This window comes from Heptranchias perlo, unplaced genomic scaffold (assembly GCF_035084215.1).
Source record: "Heptranchias perlo isolate sHepPer1 unplaced genomic scaffold, sHepPer1.hap1 HAP1_SCAFFOLD_47, whole genome shotgun sequence".
Lineage (NCBI taxonomy): Eukaryota > Metazoa > Chordata > Chondrichthyes > Hexanchiformes > Hexanchidae > Heptranchias > Heptranchias perlo.
Genome location: NW_027139484.1, coordinates 355,128 through 376,751, shown reverse-complemented (window position 1 = coordinate 376,751; position 21,624 = coordinate 355,128). Strand labels below are relative to the sequence as shown.

The 21,624-nt window shown below is 45.7% G+C and overlaps 2 non-coding genes across 2 annotated transcripts; both read left to right on the top strand.

Moving 5' to 3' along the window:
- Positions 1-9,234: 9,234 nt before the first annotated feature.
- On the top strand, positions 9,235-9,307 carry trnam-cau (transfer RNA methionine (anticodon CAU)). Its single transcript has one exon. It is a non-coding gene; the product is annotated as a tRNA-Met (tRNA).
- A 9,714-nt stretch (positions 9,308-19,021) lies between these two features.
- trnan-guu (transfer RNA asparagine (anticodon GUU)) lies at positions 19,022-19,095 on the top strand. Its single transcript has one exon. It is a non-coding gene; the product is annotated as a tRNA-Asn (tRNA).
- The last annotated feature ends 2,529 nt before the right edge of the window (positions 19,096-21,624 follow it).

Here is a 21,624-nt window from a genome sequence, read left to right as displayed (position 1 = left end):
GATTGCAGCCTAGAAATGACTGTGGGTGATATTAGGGGACTGACACTGAACGTGCCCCATTGACATTCCTCTCTCCGCTATTTTACTGCGGATGTTTCCCCGTTTATTCTACATTGGTTAACGTCTCCAGTAAAATTGGCCCCGTGTAACACCGAGCTGAGCTCATGACCCGAAGTGACCTCCATCACAACGGCCCCGTGATTCTCTCACCCGCCTCCATTCCTTCCTCAGCCCGTTGCCATTGAAACCCTCATCAATGCCTCTGTCCCCTCCAGACTCCATTCCCCCAATGCACTCCTGACCGGCCACCCAACCTCCATCTTCCATAAATCTCCAAAACTGTGTAGTCCGTGTCCAACCAGCACCAGGTCCTGCTCGGCCTTATTGACCCTCAATTGCTTCCGGTCCCATATCCATTACTTTTATAATTCTCATCCTTGGGTTTAATGCCCTCCATGGCCAACGCTTCCCCATCTCCACACCCACAGACAACCCACCCGTCACCTCCTCATCCATCGGACACTGGCCTTTTCTGGTGGGACTACACTCACTTGGTTCCACTAACCTATCTGATCAGAGCCAGGAGAAGCTTCTCTTCCCACCCTATCACAGTTATCTCTGATGTTACTAAAAGTTCAGTCCTTGGCTCCCTCCTCTTCCTCATCCACATGCTGCCCTTTGGTGACATCGTCCACAGACATGGAGCAGCTTTCAGATGGACGCTGAAAAAGCACCAACTCCATTGACCCTTCCAATGTCTTTGTGTTTTCAGGCCCACACTTTCTGCTTTAGATGAGCCAACATTTCCTCCAGTTAAAAACTGGGAAGTCACAGATTCCATCCCCACCGCTGGCTTTTTGATTGGAGAGTCTCTCACCAATCACCAAAGCCCTTACTGTCCTGCATTGGATTCCAGTCTCCTAAGCCTGTAGTTTATTTTTATTCTTTCTTACATTTAAATCCATCAGTGCCTCACCCCTCCCGATCTCTGTAACTTCCTCCATTACGACACCCCCTCCCAAACACTCTGCTCCTCCACCTATGGTCGCTTGTGCACCCGCAGTCCATTTACCCTACCTTTGACACCCGTGCCTTCAGCCATATCCACGTTCCAGAAAGCACAACCTGAGCCCCTCCATCTCCCTCTCCCCCTTTCAGGTGTCAGACGTGGCTCAGTGGTCGCAGTCTCGCCTCTGAGTTAGAAGGTTGTGAATTCAAGTCTAACTCTAGAGACTTGAACACATAATCCGGGCAGACACTACAGTGCAATTCTGAGGGAGCATTGTACAGTCGGAGGGTCAGTACTGAGGGAGTGCTGCGCTGTCGGAGGGTCAGTACTGAGGGAATGCTGCACTGTCGGAGGGGCAGTACTGATGGAGTGCTGGATTGAGGGAACACAGTACCGATGGAGGATCAGTACTGAGTGAGCGCAGTACTGTCGAAGGGGCAGTATTGAGGAAGTGCTGCACTGTCGGAGGGTCAGTAGTGAATGAGCGCTGTACTGCCGAAAGGGTAGTATTGAGGAAGTGCTGCACTGTCGGAGGGTCAGTAGTGAAGGAGCGCTGTACTGTCGAAGGAGCAGTATTGAGGAAGTGCTGCACTGTCGGAGGGTCAGTAGTGAAGGAGCGCTGTACTGTTGAAGGGGTAGTATTGAGGAGGTTCTGCACTGTCGGAGGGGCAGTAGTGAAGGAGCGCTGTACTGTCGAAGGGGTGGTATTGAGGAAGTGCTGCACTGTTGTGGATGCCGCCTTGCAGACGAGACGTTAAACCGAAGCTCCATCTGCCTTCCGAGGTAGATGTAAAAGATCCCACGGCATTATTCGAAAAAGTGCGGGCTAGTTCTCCCCGGTGTCCTGAGCAATATTTATCCCTCAACGATCTTCATTAAAACCGATTTTCTAGTCATTCATCTCATTGTAGTATGTGGGATCTTATTGTGTACAAATTGGCTGCAGCATTTACTACATTACCACAATGACTACACTTCAAAATCAGAGAATCATAGAATGGTTACAGCGCAGCAGGAGGCCATTCGGCCGATCGAGCCCGTGCCGGCTCTTTGCAAGAGCAATCCAGTTAGTCCCAATCCCCCGCTCTACCCCGTAGCCCTGCAAAGTTTTTCGCTTCAAGTATTTATCCAATTCCTTTTTGAAGGCCATGATTGAATTTGCTTCCACCACCCTTTCAGGCAGCTCATTCCAGATCATAACCACTCGCTGCGTAAAAAAAGTTTTTCCTCATGTCGCCTTTTGTTATTTTGCCAATCACCTGAAACGATTTTGAACGCTTCTATCAAATCACCTCTTAACCTTCTCTGCTCCAAGGAGAACAACCTCAGCTTCTCCAGACTCTCCACGTAACTGAAGTCCCTCATCCCTGGAACCATTGTCGTAAATCTTTTCTGCACCCTCTCTATCTTCATCACATCCTTCCTAAAGTGTGGTGCCCAGAATTGGACACAATACTCCAGTTGTGGTCGAACCAGTGTTTTATAAAGGTTCCACATAACTTACTTTCTTTTGTACTCCATGTCTGTATTTATAAAGCCCTTGACACCACATGGCTTTTTAACCGATTTCTCAAACTATCCTGCCACCTTCAAAGATTTGTGCACATATACCCCCAGGTCTCTCTTTTCCTGGATCCCCTTTAGAATTGTACCATTTAGTTTATATTGCTTCTCCTCTTTATTCCAGCCAAAATGTATCACTTCGCAAATCTCTGCGTTAATTTCATCTGCCATGTGTCCGCCCATTCCACCAGCCTGTCTTTGTCCTCTTGAAATCTACACTATCCTCCTCACTGTTCACTACACTTCCAATTTTTGAGCCATCTGCAAATTTTGAAATTGTGCCCTGTGCACCCAATTCCAAATCATTAATATATATCAAGAAAAGCATTGTTCCTGATACCAACCCCTGGGGAACACTTCCTACAGTCTGAAGAACAACCGTTCACTCCCACTCTCTGTTTACTGTCACTGAGCCAATTTCATATCCATGCTCCCACTGCCCCTTTAATTCCTTGGGCTTCAATTCTGCTGACAAGCCTATTATGTGGAACATTATCAAACAACTTTTGAAAGTCCATATACACATCAACTGCATTGCCCTCATCAACCCTCTGTTACCTGATCAAAAAACTCAGTCAAGTTAGTTAGACACGATTTGCCTTTAACAAATTCGTGCTGGCTTTCCTTTACTAATCCACACTTTTCCAAGTGACTATTAATGTTGTCTCGGATTATCGTTTCTAAAAGCTTCCCCACCACCGAGGTTAAACTGACTGGCCAGTAGTTGCCGGGTTTATCCTTAAACCCTTTTTTGAATAAGGATGTAACATTTGCAATTCTCCGGTCCTCGGGCACCACCCCCATATCTACGGATGATTGGAAGATTATGGCCAGAATCTCTGCAATTTCCACCCTTACTTCCCTCAGCAATCATGGATGCATCCCAGCTGGACCGGGTGAATTATTTATTTAAGTACAGCCAGCCTTTTTTGTAATTCCTCTATCAATTTTTAGCCTATCCAGTATCTCAACTACCTCCCTTTTTCTGTAACTTGGCAGCATCTTCTTCCTTGGTAACGATACAGGTAAAGTACTCATTTCGTACCTCAGCTCGGATGCAGGGACTGAGCATAACAATTAGAGCCAGGACGTGCAGGAGTCAAATTAAGAAATCCTTCTACGTACAAAGGGTGGGAGAAGTTTGGAATACTCCTCTGCAAACGGCAGTTCATTCCAGCTCAATCCAGAATTCTAAATCTGAGATTGATGGATTTCTGTGAACCAAGGGTATAAAGGGATATGGGGCTAAGGCGGGTATATGGAGTCAGATTACAGGTCCACCCTGATCTGATCGAATGGTAGAAAAGGCTCGAGGGGCAAAATGCCACGGCCACTCGCTGTCTCCAGATATGTGCCAGCTTCTCCTGCAAGAAAGCGGGTGATGTTCCGATCATGGTTGAATAGCTGCCAGTGTGTGTGGCCTGTGAGTTGTGGGTGTGCTGCTTGCAACGGTGATAATGTGTAATGGTGAGAGGGTTGAGTACTGAAGGAAAGAGTTTGTTGCTATGTGGGTGATGGGGGGTGTAGTGCATGGAGCAATGGGTGCGGCTGGTGGTGTAGTTGGTTGGAGGCGCTACTTGACAGTTGACCTCACTCACCTTGACCACTCATGTCAAAGCATTGAATTTCTTCCTGTACTGCATCCATGTTCATGATGCTGTGCACCTGGCATTGACCTCATCCCCGACTGCCTCCCACTACCTTTTGGGTGTATGTCTGGAGGACCTCTTGCCCACCGTGGATATCGGATGTCCCTCCTTCAGTCCACCTCTTACACCAAGGCCTCTGGTGCATCAGCAGAGAACCTTGGTGCACGGAGTCTCAGGCCGGCACATTGGTGAGGTCTGGCCTGCTGATTGGAGGATGTGGGATTTACTGGTGTGCAACCTTTATTTAATATTTTTAATTAACTCATCAGTATTTAAAAATAGGGATGGGACCTGCATCTGTGCTTTACATGTGCGATGTCTGATCTCCGTTCAGACTCCGTGCAGACAGCAGTCTGTTATATTCAGCAAATAACAGGTACTCGCTACCTTGAAGAGATTTCTAACAGACAGCCTGCCTTTAAGAAATAGGAGCTACCCCCTGCTGGTGGAAAGTGCGAATTGCATGGAATCCTCGTTCAACGCTGACTGCCAACGCAGATTGCAGGTGAGTCCTCAGGGCTGACGAAAATCTCGTCCTGCCTGCGCAGGGCCCATTGGGCACGGGGTAATAGCGGATCGTGCTGCACCCGCCCAAAAACAGGTCCTATCCAATTATCCCCCTCAATGTCCAGGTAACATTCTAGTAAATCTGCGTTGCACTCCCAAGGCCAATGTGACCTTCCTAAAGTGTGGTATCCAGAACTGAACACAGTACTCCAGGTGTGGTCTAATCAGGGCTTTGTCTAGTTGTAGTATAACTTCTACCCCATTGTATTCTGGTCCTCTATATATAAAGGCCAGCATCCCATTATCCTTTATTGATTATTTTCTGTACCTGTCCATAATATTTTAATGATCCATACACATGGACCTTTAAGTCTCTTGTGATTTTGTGATTTCCGTTCCCACTGCTGTTTCCCTGCACCAGTTACAAAGTACAGTCCTGGTCCCACTGCTGCTGAGACCCTGTGCTTCTGCCATCTCAAGCCTTCATTTCTCCAACACTCTCGTCACCTCACATATTTAAATTAGCCGAGCTAGGAAATACCACCTGGAATCGCAGAGCCTTACCCTAATATCGCTCGGTGTGACCTGTCCATTTAAAGGGGCATCACACTGTCATCTCACGGTGTGACCCGTCCGGTTAAAGGGGCCTCATCCTGAGATCTAACGTTGTGACACATCCAGCTAAAGGGACTTCACCTCATGATCTCACGGTGTGACACATCCAGTTCAAGCGGTCTCACCCTGAGATCTCACGGTGTGACCCATTCAGTTAAAGGGGCCTCACCCTGAGATCTAACGTTGTGACTCGTCCAGTTTAATGGACCTCACCCTGAGATCTGACGTTGTGACTCGTCCAGTTAAAGCAGTCTCACCCTGAGATCTCACCGTGTGACCCGTCCGGTTCAAGAGGCTTCACCCTGTGATCTTACGGTGTGACACCTCCAGTTTAAGGGGCCGCACGCTCTGATCTCACGGTGTGACCCGTCCAGTTAAAGAGGCTTCACCCTCTGATCTCACGGTTTGACCCGTCCAGTTAAATGAGCCTCACCCTCTGATCTCACGGTTTGACATGTCCAGTTAAAGGGGCCTCACCCTCTGATCTCACGGTTTGACCCGTCCAGTTAAAGGGACGAGAGAGAGACAGAGGAAATTGTCCCAGATCCAGAAAAGCATGCAGGATCTGCTCCAGCTGCAGTCGATGGGGATCGATGTCGGGAAAGGACTCAGGAAGTTGAAGGGCCAGAAAGTCTCGCTCTTCACCTCCGAGGCCTCAAAGATCACCTTTCGGTCCAGAGTCCACTCCGTGCAGCAGGGCGAGAAGTATTCGCGTTTCTTCGTCCAGAAGCTGCACAGAGAGACCTCTGGTGATCAGCAGCCTGAAGGAGGAAGACGGCTCGGTGACGCCTTGACAGACCGACATACTGAGGATCAGCAAATCTTTATATGCCGGGCTGTATGACGCAAAGCCCAGAGACACCACGGCCTCCCAACCCTTCCTGTCCTCTATTACGGAGGTCTTAGAGGACAGCGAACAGGAGCGCCTGGATCGGCCATTGACCTTGGAGAAGCTGACAAAGGCCGTCCGGTCTTTGGAGAAAAGTAGAACTCTGGGGAGCGATGGCTTACCGGTTGAGTTGTACTCGGCTCTGTGTGATTGGACTGGCCAAGAGCTACTGGATGTGTACGGGGGTATGCTTCTGGCAGGCAGCATTTCAGAGTCCATGAGGAAAGGCATCATCACTGTCATCTTCAAGCAGAAGAGGGAGAGGGGGAAATCAGAAATTGGCGACCCATTTCCTTGCTAAATGTCAACTACAAGATTCTGTCGAAGGCCATCGCCAACAGGCTCGAGTCCGCTCTGGAGCAGGTGATCCACCCGGATCAGACCTGTACTGTCCCCGGCAGAAAGTCTCTGATAGCCTGGTACTGTCCAGGTATACGATCGTCTACATGTAGGAAAGGGGGGTGAACACCTGCCTCATCAGCCCGGACTAGGACAAGGCCTTTGACAGAATATCCCACACATACATGATGAATGTGCTGTCCAAAATGGGCTTTGGGGAGGAAATGTCCAATTGGACCTGACTGCTTTATGTGGACATTCATAGCGCAGTCCTAATCAATGGGCTGGAGTCGGAGAGTTTTCTGATCAGATTTGGAGTCAGGCAGGGCTGTCCTCTCTCCATGGTCTTGTTCATATGTGGTATCGAGCCGTTTGCCCCGTCCGTCAGGAAGGACACAAGTATCAGGGGGATGACGATCCCAGGCAGCGGAGGCTCTCAGATTACGGCCGCCCTGTACATGGATGACGTCACTGTCTTTTGCTCCAATCAGCAGTCGGTCCACAGATTGATGGGCATCTGCGATCGTTTCGAACTGGCCTCGGTGTCCCGAGTGAACTACAGTAAGGGTGAGGCCATGTTCTCTGGCAGGTGGGAGACCCGATCCTTTGTCCCCTTCACCGTCAGGTCCGACTAACTGATGGTACTTGCGAGCTGGTTCAGGGGGCCCCAGGCCTCCACCAAGAAATGGGAGGAGCGGTTCACCAAGGCGAAACAGAAGCTTGGTATGTTGGGGGGACGCTGTCTCTCTCAATAACGGGCAGGAATCTGTTGATAAGGTGTGAGGTACTCGCGGTGTTGCTCTCCGTGGCCCAGGTCTGGCCCATTCCCCCCAACTCCGTCACCACAGTCACCCGAGCTATCTTCCACTTTTTCTGGAGGTCCAAGGTAGAACGCGCCCACAGGGACACCATGTACAAACCTCCAGACAAAGGGGACAGAAGCGTCACCAATGCTGCCCTGATCCTGATGGCCACCTTTGTGTGTGGCTGCCTCAGAATGTGTGCAGAGCCCCGGTACACAAACACCAAGTGTCTCTACGTGCTGAGTTTCTACCTGTCCAAAACATTGAGAAAACTGCGTCTGGCCATGCTAGCCGAGGAGACGAAGGACGTCCCGTCCAGCTCGACCACCCCACCCTACCTGCCCCAGGTGGAGAAGATCCTGAGGAGAAACCACTTCGACCACAAGGCCATCAGACAGTGGTCGACGAGGAACGTTCTGGGGGTCCTGCAGGAAAAGGAGAGGATGAATCCGATCGGGCAGATCCCCGACCAGACGGTCGATGCCATTTGGCAGAACATCTCGTCGCCGGAACTGACCAACAGGCACCAGGATGTGGTCTGGAGGGTGGTGAGATCCGCACTCCCAGTGTGGGCATTCCAACATGGACAAATTCTCAGCACCACCTCGAGCTGCCTTCAAGGCTGCAACGGGGATGAGACCATCGCCTGTCTCCTGATGGACTGGTCCTTCACGCAGAATATGTGGAGAGAAATGCGTTGGTCTCTGTCCCCATTCATCCCCAACAACTCGGTCACACAGGACGCTGTGCTCTATGGGCTGTTCCCCGGGACGGACACCGAGACAGATATCAACAGCTGCTGGAAGGCCATCAACTCGGTGAAGGAGGCCCTTTGGTCCTCCCGAAACCTTCTGGTCTCCCAGCTGAAGGAACGGTCCACGAGCGAGTGTTGCCGACTGACACACTCCAAGGTCCAGGGGAATGTGCTGCGGGATGCACTGAGGCACGGTGCGGCCTATACAAGGGCTCTATGGGGAAAGAGCACCGTGTAAAGCCATCCCACCTTTTATTATACAGAATGTATTTAAAGACATGTACTGTGTATTGTATTGAAATAATGGGATCATAGTGTGTGCGATCTGTTTCGTATTGTTTTGAATTGAAATTGTGACTTTTACCCTGAACTTTATGTATCCTTAAATTTTATGAAATAAAGTATATTTTGAAAATAAAAAAGCATTGCTGCTCAAAGGCACTCCTTTGATCAACGAGAGACCTGTCCGAAAGACTGACAGAAGTCTTTTTTTGCCTGAAAGTGATGTCCGGTTTGACGTGTTGTTGCTCAAAGGCACTCCCTGCTGGTGAGCAGAGGCAAATGCTCGATTAAAACAGCTTCAAGGTTTGAGAAAGGAAAAGCGCCAACATTTTAAGCAGCAAACAGTCTGTAAAGTTAAGAGAGCGGCCTTGAGCTCAATACCGCTTAATCCAAAAGCACGTTCGTTATTTTGAGCCAGAATTAAACCAACGATTTAAGAGTGATTTTGCTTTCAAGTTTTAATCTCTACAAGTTTTCCATAAGACCAGCTGAGCTATCGAAGGGAAGCAGCAAAGGTCCCTCCCTTTGGTGATTGTTCACCGTGCGCCTTTTGACACTCCCGGACTCGTGGAGTCGTGTGGGCATGACCGAGACTGACTCGGGACCTGCTCATACCGCAGCGCTGTGAGAGTGTGAGCTCCGACTTACTCGACACACCTTTGGCCAGTCGAGCAATGGGGAACGTGTCTGACCAAAATTCAGAAGATTGTTGGTTCGATTTCCACCTGGATGGAGAGTTTTTGCAAACTGCCGATGAGTTTATGATTTTACACCTTGCAAACTGTCCTACTTGATAGAGCTGCCTGGAGATTTATACATCAAGTGTCTTCTTAGTGCAGTAGGTAGCGCGTCAGTCTCATAATCTGAAGGTCCTGAGTTCAATCCTCAGAGAAGGCATCATTAAGCTTTTTTTTCCATCTTTGCTCAAGACCAAAATCAAGAATTTTTGCTTCCTGCAGCATATAAAAAGATTTGCTGCCCCATGACCTCTCTGTACCGTAGCACGCAGTGAAGCTTAAGAAGTGCATGGACCTTGGGCTCGCTGAAAACTGACACCACTTTTGTTTCTGGACAATTGACCCAAGTCAAAAGGTGAGTGGAGAATGCAAGAATCGATCCTGCGATTTTTCACATGCTCAGCGAGCACTCGACTTGAATCGTGGAAAGATTACAGCATGGAAGGAGGTCATTCGGCCCATCGAGACCACACCAGCTCTATGCAAGAGCAATCCAGCTTGTCCCACTCCACCGCCCCATCGTTTTTCCTGATGTCATATTTGGTGCTTTTGCCAATCAACTTAAATCTATGTCCTCTGGTCCTTCACCCTTCTGCAAATGGGAACGATTTCTCTCTACATACTCTGTCTAAACCCTTCATGGTTTTGAAAATCTCTATCAAATCTCCAGTTTCTCCAGTCTATCCACGAAACTAAAGTCTCTCATCCCTGGAATCATCCTAGTTTACCTATTCTGCACCCTCTTTAACGCCTTCATATCCTTCCTAAAGTGCGACGCCCAGAAGTGGGCACAATACTCCAGTTGTGGCTGAACCAGTGTTTTCTAAAGGTTCATCATGACTTGCATACTTTTGTACTCTATGCCTCTATTTATAAAGCCCGGGATCCCGTATGCTTTTTAACTGCTTTCTCAACCTGCCCTGCCACTTTCAATGACATGTGCACATATACCCCCAGATCCCTCTGTTGCTGTATCACTGTTAGAATTGTGCCCTCTTGTTTATATTGCCTCTCCTCGTTCTTCCTACCGAAATGCATCAATTCGCATTTTTCTTCGTTAAATTTCATTTGCCATGTGTCCGCCCATGCAACCAGTCTGTATATATTCTCTTCAATTCTATCACTATCCTCCTCACTGTTCATAACCCTTCCAAGTTTGGTGTCCTCTGCAAATTTAGAAATTGTGCCCTGTACACCCAAGTTCAAGTCATTAATATATATCAAGGAAAGCAGTAGTTACAGCACCGAACCCTGGAGAACACCACTGTCCATCTCCCTCCAGTCCGAAAAACAACCGTTCACCACTACTCTGTTTCCTGTCCCTTCGCCGAATATGTATCCATGTTGCTAATGCCACCTTTATTCAATGCCCTTCACAGTAGTTGTTTCGCACTCGCCTCCAAGCAGTTCCACGATCAGCAGAGAAATCTTGCCTTGGGTTGGCCCCCTCCCTGAATATATTCAACACTTTGCTCCAATTGGCGATATCGTGCATTAGCAAGTGAGCAACAGCTGAACGGGAAGCCACAGTAATCGTGAATGATGCTGAGAAGAGTCCGAGCCTGCGGAAGGCTGACGAGATAATAGGAAAGGAACAGCAGCCCCGAGCTTGAGGGAGCAGCAAGAGCCCAATCTGCCTATCTGACTGACTGACAGAAGACATTTTTGCCTGAAAGCGGTTTGACGTGTTGTTGCTCAAAGGCACTCCCTGCTGGTGAGCAGAGGCAAATGCTCGAACAAAACAGCCGTGTTCTGACAGACACAGAAAGCTTTAAGTTTTGACAAAGGAAAAGTGGTCTCCTGTGCCTCAGCGCTAACATGTTAAGCTATAGGCTGCCTGTAAAGTTAAGAGAATGGCCTAGAGCTACTTACTCCAAAAGCACGTTTATTACTTCGAACCAGCAACATTTGATCTGTTAATTGTACTTTAGTCCTCCGCTTTGCAAGCTGAGCGATCGAAAGGAAGCAGCTGAAATCTCTCTCTTTGGTGATTGTTCACCGTGCACATTTTGACACTCCCGGACTCGCGGAATCGCGTGGGCATGACCGAGACTGACTCGGTAACTGTTCATTATCCAGCGCTGTGGGATTGTGAGTTACTGCATGCTTTTTTGAAAACTTGGCCAGTGGAGCAATGGATAACGTGTGGAGGTTCGATTCCCGTTTGATTCGAAAGTTTCTGCGAATGTTTTTTATTATGAAACATACATTACTGCATAAAATTTAAGAATACAGAGAGTTAAAACTAAATTTCACAATTTCGAAGCAATACATGACAATACAGACCGTATCTCACGGTATGAACCATCCAGTTAAAGGGGCCTCATCCTGTGATCTCATGCTGTGAACCGTCCAGTGAAAGGGGCCTCAAAGATTATCTTTCGCTCCAGAGTCCGCTCCGTGGAGCAGGACGAGAAGTGCTCGCGCTTCTTCTTCCAGAAGCTGCTCAGGGAGACTTCTGTGATCAGCAGCCTGAAGAAGGAAGAGGGCTCGGTGACGTCTTCACAGACCAACATACTGAGTCCACCCCACCTTGTAATTTGCTAATTTACCTCATGCTCATGCTTTAATATTGCATTTTTTTGATAAAGATTAAAAAGCTATTTGATAAACTTGAGTAATGAAGAAGGAGAGACAGAAAGCGACAGAGAAACAACAACAGAGCAATAAACAGGTGGAGGGAGAAACAGATATAGAGACATCGGGAGATAAAGGTAAACCCATAGATAGCTATATAGATAGATAGATGGATAGATAGAGATAGATCGATAGGTAAGTAGATATATAGATAGATGGCGAGAGAAATGTATAGATAGAGAGAGTTGGATAGAGATATATATAGATAGACGGATGGATTGATAGATGGATCGAGAGATATATAGATAGATAGATAGTTAAATAGATGGATGGATAGATAAATGGATAGAGAGACATATAGATAGAAAGATAGATAGGTAGATGTATAGAGAGACAGGTGGATAATTAGATAGATGGATAGAGAGATATATAGATAGAGAGATAGATGAATCGATAGATGGATAGATAGATAGATAGATAGATGGATGGATAGATAGATTGATAGAGAGATAGATAGATAGGTAGACAGTTAAATAGATGGATAGAGAGATAGATGGATAGAGAGATATATAGATAGAGAGATAGATGAATGGAGAGGTAGGTGGATAGAAAGATAGATAGAAAAAAATACATTTAAAGCAGTGGAGAGACAATGATACATTCGAATCGGTCGAAGGAGATTGATATTGATTTTTAATAAGGTGAAAATAACAATGGATATAGTTGAAAGAGACAAAGAAACATAAAATTAGTAGAAAGAGAGCACGATGGACAGATTTATAATTAGAGACAGAGTGAGAGATTGGCAGAAGCAGCGATGGAGAAATGGAGTAAGTTGGAACATTGGTGGTGGGGGTGGGGGGGGGCGGGGAGTGGGTGCAGGAATAGTCCGTCTTTTTGTGATAGTTTAATTGAAATGTATTGTGTCAATTGAAGATCAATTAGCAATGGACAGCTACAAATTGCCCGGTACAAACTCAAATACCCCTCGCCCCAAGAAAGCAATGTTGGTAAAGAAAGAACTCTATTCAAACCCAAACTGAACTGCAACAAATCAGCAAAGGTTACTTGAAAGGCATCTCGTGATGAGCTTCAGACTAAATGTACTGGGGATGTTGTACTGAATTAGGCCGACGTGTTTCTCTGCTCTAATGTTGAGAAAAGACTCGAAATTAATTGAATGCAATTGCAGTTCCTCAACGGGACATTCTCCTGCAGCTTAATATCCTCTTAACAGATCCGCCGCCGATCAAGGTCAACCTGCTTGTCCTGTTCGGACTTTGACATTTCAGTCAATGGTTAGTTTTGGGGTACTGTATTAGTTTGAGGTGCTGGATTAGTTTGAGGTACTGTATTAGTTTGAGGTGCTGTATTTGTTTGAGGTACTGTATTAGTTTGAGGTACTGTATTAGTTTGAGGTGCTGTATTTGTTTGAGGTACTGTATTAGTTTGAGGTGCTGTATTTGTTTGAGGAACACTATTAGTTTGAGGTGCTGGATTTGTTTGAGGAACACTATTAGTTTGAGGTGCTGTATTTGTTTGAGGAACACTATTAGTTTGAGGTGCTGGATTTGTTTGAGGAACATTATTAGTTTGAGGTGCTGTATTTGTTTGAGGAACACTATTAGTTTGAGGTGCTGGATTTGTTTCAGGAACACTATTAGTTTGAGGTGCTGTATTTGTTTGAGGAACACTATTAGTTTGAGGTGCTGTATTTGTTTGAGGAACACGATTAGTTTGACGTGCTGTATTAGTTTGAGGAACACTATTAGTTTGAGGTGCTGTATTTGTTTGAGGAACACGATTAGTTTGAGGTGCTGTATTAGTTTGAGGAACACTATTAGTTTGAGGTGCTGTATTTGTTTGAGGAACACTATTAGTTTGAGGTGCTGTATTAGTTTGAGGAACACTATTAGTTTGAGGTGCTGTATTTGTTTGAGGAACACGATTAGTTTGAGGTGATGTATTTGTTTGAGGAACACTATTAGTTTGAGGTGCTGTATTTGTTTGAGGAACACGATTAGTTTGAGGTGCTGTATTTGTTTGAGGAACACGATTAGTTTGAGGTGCTGTATTAGTTTGAGGAACACTATTAATTTGAGGTGCTGGATTATTTGAGGAACACTATTAGTTTGAGGTGCTGTATTTGTTTGAGGAACACTATTAGTTTGAGGTGCTGTATTTGTTTGAGGAACACGATTAGTTTGAGGTGATGTATTTGTTTGAGGAACACTATTAGTTTGAGGTGCTGTATTAGTTTGAGGAACACTATTAGTTTGAGGTGCTGTATTTGTTTGAGGAACACTATTAGTTTGAGGTGCTGGATTTGTTTGAGGAACACGATTAGTTTGAGGTGCTGTATTTGTTTGATGTACACTATTCGTTTGAGGTGCGGTATTTGTTTGAGGTACAGTATTAGTTTGAGGTGCTGTATTTGTTTGAGGAACACGATTAGTTGGAGGTGATGTATTTGTTTGAGGAACACTATTAGTTTGAGGTGCTATATTTGTTTGAAGAACACGATTAGTTTGAGGTGCTGTATTAGTTTGAGGAACACTATTAGTTTGAGGTGCTGTATTTGTTTGAGGAACACGATTAGTTTGAGGTGCTGTATTAGTTTGAGGATCACAATCAGTTTGAGGTGCTGTATTTGTTTGAGGAACACTATTAGTTTGAGGTGCTGTATTTGTTTGAGGAACACTATTAGTTTGAGGTGCTGTATTTGTTTGAGGAACACTATTAGTTTGAGATACTGGATTTGTTTGAGGAACACTATTAGTTTGAGGTGATGTATTTGTTTGAGGAACACTATTAGTTTGAGGTGCTGTATTTGTTTGAGGAACACTATTAGTTTGAGGTACTGGATTTGTTTGAGGAACACTATTAGTTTGAGGTGCTGTATTTGTTTGAGGAACACGATTAGTTTGAGGTGCTGTATTTGTTTGAGGAACACTATTAGTTTGAGGTGCTGGATTAGTTTGAGGAACACTATTAGTTTGAGGTGCTGTATTTGTTTGAGGAACACGATTAGTTTGAGGTGATGTATTTGTTTGAGGAACACTATTAGTTTGAGGTGCTGTATTTGTTTGAGGAACACTATTAGTTTGAGGTGCTGGATTAGTTTGAGGAACACTATTAGTTTGAGGTGCTGTATTTGTTTGAGGTACTGTATTAATTCGAGATACGGTATGAGCTTGAGGTACTGTATTAGTTTGAGGTACTGTATTTGTTTGAGGTACAGTATTAGTTTGAAGTACGGTATTAATTTGAGGTGTTGCGTTAGTTGCAGGTGCTGGATTCGTTTAAGATGTTGCACTAATTTGAGGTACTGTATTAGTTTGAGGTACTGTATTAGCTTGAGGTGCTGTATCAGTTTGAGATGCTGTATTAGATTGAGATGCTGTATTAGTTTGAGGTATTATATCAGTTTCAGGTTCTGTATCGGTTTGAGGTACTGTATTAGTTTAAGGTGTTGTATTTGTTTGAGGTACTGTATTAGTTTGAGGTACTTTATTAGTTTGAGATGATGTATTAGCTTGAGGTATTATAGTAGTTTCAGATTCTCTATCCGTTTGAGGTGCTGTATTAGTTTGAGGTACTGTTTTAGTTTGAGAAGCTCTATCAGTTTGAGGTGTTATATTAGTTTGGGGTATCTGTATTGTAAGGAAAGAGTTAGTCTTTATATTGAAGAAATATTAACCGTTAGCTTTTGCCTCTTAAGTATGGAAGTATAAATCACTGTTTGGAGAATGAAACTACAATCATAAGACAGATTTGCTTCACTTTATATGCATGCATATGTTTATTATAGAGACTGGTAAATTCTGAATTCCAGAAACACTTGGACTGCAGCTGATATCATAATACTCGTAAGTTTAATTATCCTTTTGATATAAACAATTCTCTGACATTCATAACAAGGCCTTTAAATCATTCAGAGCTGGTGTGTATGTGTGACAGACAGCATTGTGTGCTATTCGTCTTACCAGCTTCACAGGGAAGCAGGAGAGGTGTGACATCTGTATGATTGTTACGTATCATTCCAAGCTGGTGCAGTGGGAAAGGTCTGCACTGGTGAGAGATCAACACCATTCTGCTCTCTGGTCAATGGGCAAGGCCATATGTTTTAACTCACAAATTATAGTTATAATTAATGTCTAAAGCAGAACACCTGGCTGTGCGGAAGGAGCCTGTTTGCACCACAAGGCAACATCTAGTGGAGGAGTGCAGTTCGGTGATGAGGGAAGTGATACTCTGATAACACAGAAAATGCTGGAAACCCTCAGCAGGTCAGGCAGCATCTGTGGAGAGAGAAACAGAGTTCATGTTTCAGGTCAATGACCTTTCATCAGAACCAAGTTGGGCAGTTGTATTCGGTAATAGTATGAAACATAGGAATTGTATCACTCATGTGGGGTGATTTGGGTACTTTTCTGTCTTTGGAAGTTCAAGATCAAAAGTAAAATAAGTGTTCGGACGAGATTTGAGACCGGACTGCTCATATATTTCGACTAAAAACCCCAAAGCAAGAATCATACCCCAAGACCAACGAGCCCACGATTGTAAGTGCACCGTCTTAGTTCAGTTGGTTGGTGCTTCAACGCCCGGGTGCTTGATTCTGACACATTGATGGGCCCGAGGGAATTTTACAAGTGATGTTCCTTGCTTCCTGTCATTGATAATTGAAATGATATGTTAATCTGGCAAAACCGGCGAACAAAATATTAAACAAGCGAAACAAATACTGAGCAAAATTACTTCCAATGTTTGGGGGGGAGTGCAGCTGAAAAGCAGAAGATATGAATGGAATTATCAATGATTGAGCAGAATACATTGCTCGACTTTTTTCTCGATTGCCTTCGACACCATGGAATTCAGGAGAACGTGTTTCATGGTTTGCACTGAACCCTTGGAGCGGAGCCAACAGCCGGCTCGCTGCAACAACAGACAAGGAAGTATCAGTTTCCTCAGGCTGGGCGAGCTCAGTCGGGAGAGGCATTCCCCTCGGGATCGTGGGTGCGAGTTTCAACCTTTAAGCTACACTCATGAGCGGACCCCAGCGCTCCATTTTCGCTGAATTGGAGAATTTCTCCGCCACCTTTTTCTTGATATCACAATTGCTGGCGTGAGAGTGAAAACGGCCCTCAGCTATACTGTGAGTGCAAGAGACAAGACTATAGGTGCCGTGAGGCGTCCAATGAATGTCAACACATTAAAAGAAGAGTTAGCGATTCAGATACACAAACCTCGCAAGCGAGCAACAGATTTTTTTGGCAGAGGTTCCAGACTTGCTTTCATCTCTTGCCCTTTGCGAGGCACTTGTTCCGGTTTAAATTTCCAAACTGGGTGTGTTGGTGATCGGGGGGATTGCAGGAGACTCAACGGCCCCGGGTGAGACACAGAAAAATCCGCCCAAGCCCTGTCCCAATCTACGTTTGTGGAAGTAAACACGGGAGGGGACGATGTGACGTTCCAGTCAAGCCCCCTGTCCGGGAACGCCTCGATTTTAAAATTCTCATCCTTGCTTTCAAATCCCACCATGGCCATCGCACGCTCCCTATCTCTGTAACCTCCTCCAGCCCTACAACCCTCAGAGATAATGTGGCTACAAGAGCAGGTCAGAGGATGGGTATTCTGGGGCGAGTGACTCACCATCTACAAGGCACAAGTCAGGAGTGTGATGGAATACTCTCCACTTGCCTGGATGAGTGCAGCTCCAACAACACTCATGAAGCTCGACACCATCCAGAACAAAGCAGCCCGCTTGATTGGCATCCCATCCACCACCCTAAACATTGACTCCCTTCACCAGAGGCGCACTGTGGCTGCAGTGTGTATCATCCACAGGATGCACTGCAGCTGCAGCAACTCGCCAAGGCTTCTTCGACAGCACCTCCCAAACACGCGACCTCTACCACCTCGAAGGACAAGGGCAGCAGGCACTTGGTAACAACACCACCTGCACGTTCCCCTTCAAGTCACACACCATCCAGACTTGGAAATATATTGGCCGTTCCTTCATCGTCGCTGGGTCAAAATCCTGGAACTCCCTACCTAACAGCACACGGACTGCATCGGTTAAAGCAGACGGCTCACCACCACGTTCTCAAGGGCAATTAGGGATATGCAATAAATGCTGGCCTCGCCAGCGACGTCCACATCCCATGAACGAATAAAAAAAAATCTGTGCGCTCCTCCAATTCTGGCCTCTTGCGCATCCTCGATTTTAATCGCTCCACCATTGGCGGCTGTGCCTTCAGCTGCCTCGGCCCGAAGTTCTGGAATTCCCTCCCTAAACCTCTCCGCCTCTGTCTCTCCTTGAACACATACCTTAAAACCTTCCTTTTCGACTAAGCTTTTGGTCACCTGTCCCAATATCTCCTTATGTGGCTTCGTGTCAAGTTTTGTTTAATAACTCTCCTGTGAAGCACCTTGTGACGTTTTACTACGTTAAAGGCGCTATATAAATGCAGGTTGTATCCTTTGGTTATCGACCCTCCTGCCAATGGAAACAGCTTCTCCCCATCCATTCTATCAAAATCCCCTCATAATTTTGATCACCTCCATTAAATCTCCCCTTAACCTTTTTTTGCTCGAAGGAGAACAATCCCAGCTTCTCCAGTCTCTCCACATACCCCATCCCTGGACACGATGCAAGTCCGGAGCTGGACAAATCGAAAGGAATCGAAATGACAAACAGCTTTGTGAATCTGTCGATACGCTTTGGGAAACGGAATTGGAGACGAATAAAAAACTGATCAGACAGGCGGCCAAGACGCAGCTGAGTCGGCATGTCCCCCTGGAACAGTTACTCTGATGTTGTGGGTGAAATTAAGAGGTCGGAGCCATTTTAAGCGCTCCCAGTTACTGCAGATCAGGGATCAAAACCTGACATCAGCGTCAGGACGCTCAGAATACTTTTTTTATACGTTCATGGGAATGTGGGCGTCGCTGGCGAGGCCGGCATTTATTGCCCATCGCGAATTGCCCTTGAGAAGGTGGTGGTGAGCCGCCTTCTTGAACCGCTGCAGTCAGTGTGACGAAGGTTCTCCCACAGTGCGACTTCGCAGCAGACAAAGCACCGGTGGGCGCGCCGGTTGCAGGAGAGCTGGTTGGCGGTGATATCGATGCTGTGAGCGAGACCAGACCGTTTCCATGTTTCCACAAACAATGTCCCATCCTTTATTTCTGGAAAAGTAACACTGAGAGTGGACAATTGCATTTCTGTGGCTGCACATGAAACTTTGGCTCGGTGACACGCTGCTTTAGTGTATCTTGCAAAAAAAAGCACCAGATGGTCTCTGTGGCGCAATCGGTTAGCGCGTTCGGCTGTTAACCGAAAGGTTGGTGGTTCGAGCCCACCTCTGGACGGAATTTCAACCTTTTTCTTCCCACTTTCGGATTCATTGCCTCATTCTGATCGCCCTGAAGCCGGTGCCAGGTTTTAATTCCTGATCTGCAGCAACTGGGAGCACTTTAAATGGATCCGATCTCTTCATCTCATTTCAAGTTTTCTAACGTGTGATTTGGCTGCAAGAAAACACTCTGTGAACAATGTCATCTGAGCATGCCTGATTCGCCATAATTTACACTGCGGTCGGATATCAGGCACATGAAAAAAAACAGTGAAATGTTTGTGTGGGCGCGATGCTCTGGGATTCCCTGCCTGACCATCGCCACCGATCCTTCTCTGCAGCCTTCCGAAATACAGCGCAGTAAATGTATCCCTGTGAAATGAGCTCCTGGACAATGATACGGAAATTAGTTTGGCTGAGGGGTTAGGTCCCGAACACGGAGTTTTAGGTATTAGGGTTCCGTAGTGTAGTGGGTATCACATTCACCTCCCACGCGAAAGGTTCCCGGGCGAAAACAATTTGAAACCTTGTCCCCATTAAAAATGATTAAATATTGAACGATTCACACTGCTGATTAAATGTGAACAAAATCCATATCTCCCAGCCCTGTTAATGCAGTCCGATGAGAGCAGGCGATGAATGCCAGCGTGATATTGGGGGTGAAGGCTGCTTCCAATGCTGTCTCATTACCGATGGGATCTGGCGGAGATTTGATCAGCCTCATCCATTCAACCAATAAATGAAACGGTGTTTGAGAAACATTCAAAAAATATAATAACTTCCAGGACCCTGTCTTCAGAGTGCGTGGCGCAAAGGTCTGACTCCAGATCAAAAGTCTGCGTGTTCACATTACATCGGGGTCACTGTATCTTTCACCGCTCACATGAGACTGGATAATTCCCGAATGAAGGTTTTAATTGCTTTTTCACAAAAAAAAAGATGTTTGGCCTAAAACCTGATTCAGTACCTACCCAGTGGTAGGGAGGGGAGCGCCTGATACTCATTTATTTCATGCAACAAACTGACACGAATACTGGTATTGATTCAAAATCGACCTGCAGTTGGACACACACAGAAAAAGTCAACCACAGAAACAGACAGCAATTACTTGCATACATACATATATATATATATATATATATATCGCCTTTAACGTGGTCAGACGATTTAAGCTCGGTGAACGTGCTTCTGCTTTCTGAAATGTACTTGTCCATCCTTCAGAGGTCACGGGAAATATATTTTTTGCCTTTCGAAAAAAGACGCGAAAAGCAGAGACATGTTTTGTTTTCAACACGGCTGGTGAAATGGCCGGATTATCATCAGTTAGGAGTCTACTCTGAAACATTGAAAGGCGACATAAAAATCACTGAGTGCAAATTTAAAATCACGTTTACTATTTATTTAGGTCTGAAAGAAATAACAATAAACATGGCAGTCAGCGCCCGTGGTGAGACGGTGATGAACTTGTTTGCTGTGAAGTTCACCGCTGGACTTCAGCTGACGCCGTTTAAAGGACGCGAACCCACTCAATGTAAAGGATGAGCTCATAACCGACAGGTACCGTCCACGTCAAACACCTCCTTTCTTGTTCAGTCGAGGGAGCAGAGGCGTGTCCATCATCAGACGCCAGCAACTTTAAGAAATGGAACAGATAAAGGCACAGATGCAAGTTCCAAATGTTTTCAATGCAAAATTATTTCACTTTACTTAAAGTGCCGTGAGGCTGAAAACGGGTCCCAGATGATTTGCGTTCACTCGTGACTTGTTTTCCAGTGTTTGTCCGTCAGGTTTGCAATTCAATTTGTATTGGATATTGAAGATATTTCAGGATGATTGCACAACATACCATGTGTAAAGCAACCATCTTGATAACTTCAATCATCACACACTCTATATCGACGCTGCAGAGGCCCCAGCACCCCTTTCAATATTGTTTTTCTTAACTCACAGTTTTCAAAAGCGAATTGGATAAACGCTTGGATGGGAAAATTTTCAGGGGTATGGGGAAACAGCAGGCGAGTGGGACTAACTGGACAGTTCTTTCAGAGAACTAGCACAGGGACGATGGGCCGAATGTCATCCGAAAGGCGCTGTCTTATTCCATGATTCTATTACTGGATCAATTTCCGCCTTTCACTGAGCTTCCCTAAATGGAGCACAGTAATCGTGTCCCTGTGAAATGAGCTCCTGAACAGTAATACGGAAATTAGCGTGGCTGAACGGTTTGAAACTCTGGTTAGGCTCCTAACAGGAAATTTCCTCTCTAAGTTTGATTAGTTTATCAATTATCTCCCCCTTTTCGATCTTAAATGTCTTTGCAAATTTTTTTGATCTCTTCTTCTCCTGTCATGCCCACAATACTGGTCTCCCTGGTAAATACTGAAGCAAATTTATTATTTAATATTTCTGCCATTTCGCTGTCATTGACTGTGAGTTTGTCGTGTGTATCCCTTAGTGGCCCGATTCCTATCCTAAACTTTCTTTGGCTGTTGATATTTCTAGAATACTTTGCTTTTTTGATATTTCTTTTTGCCTTTCTAATAGT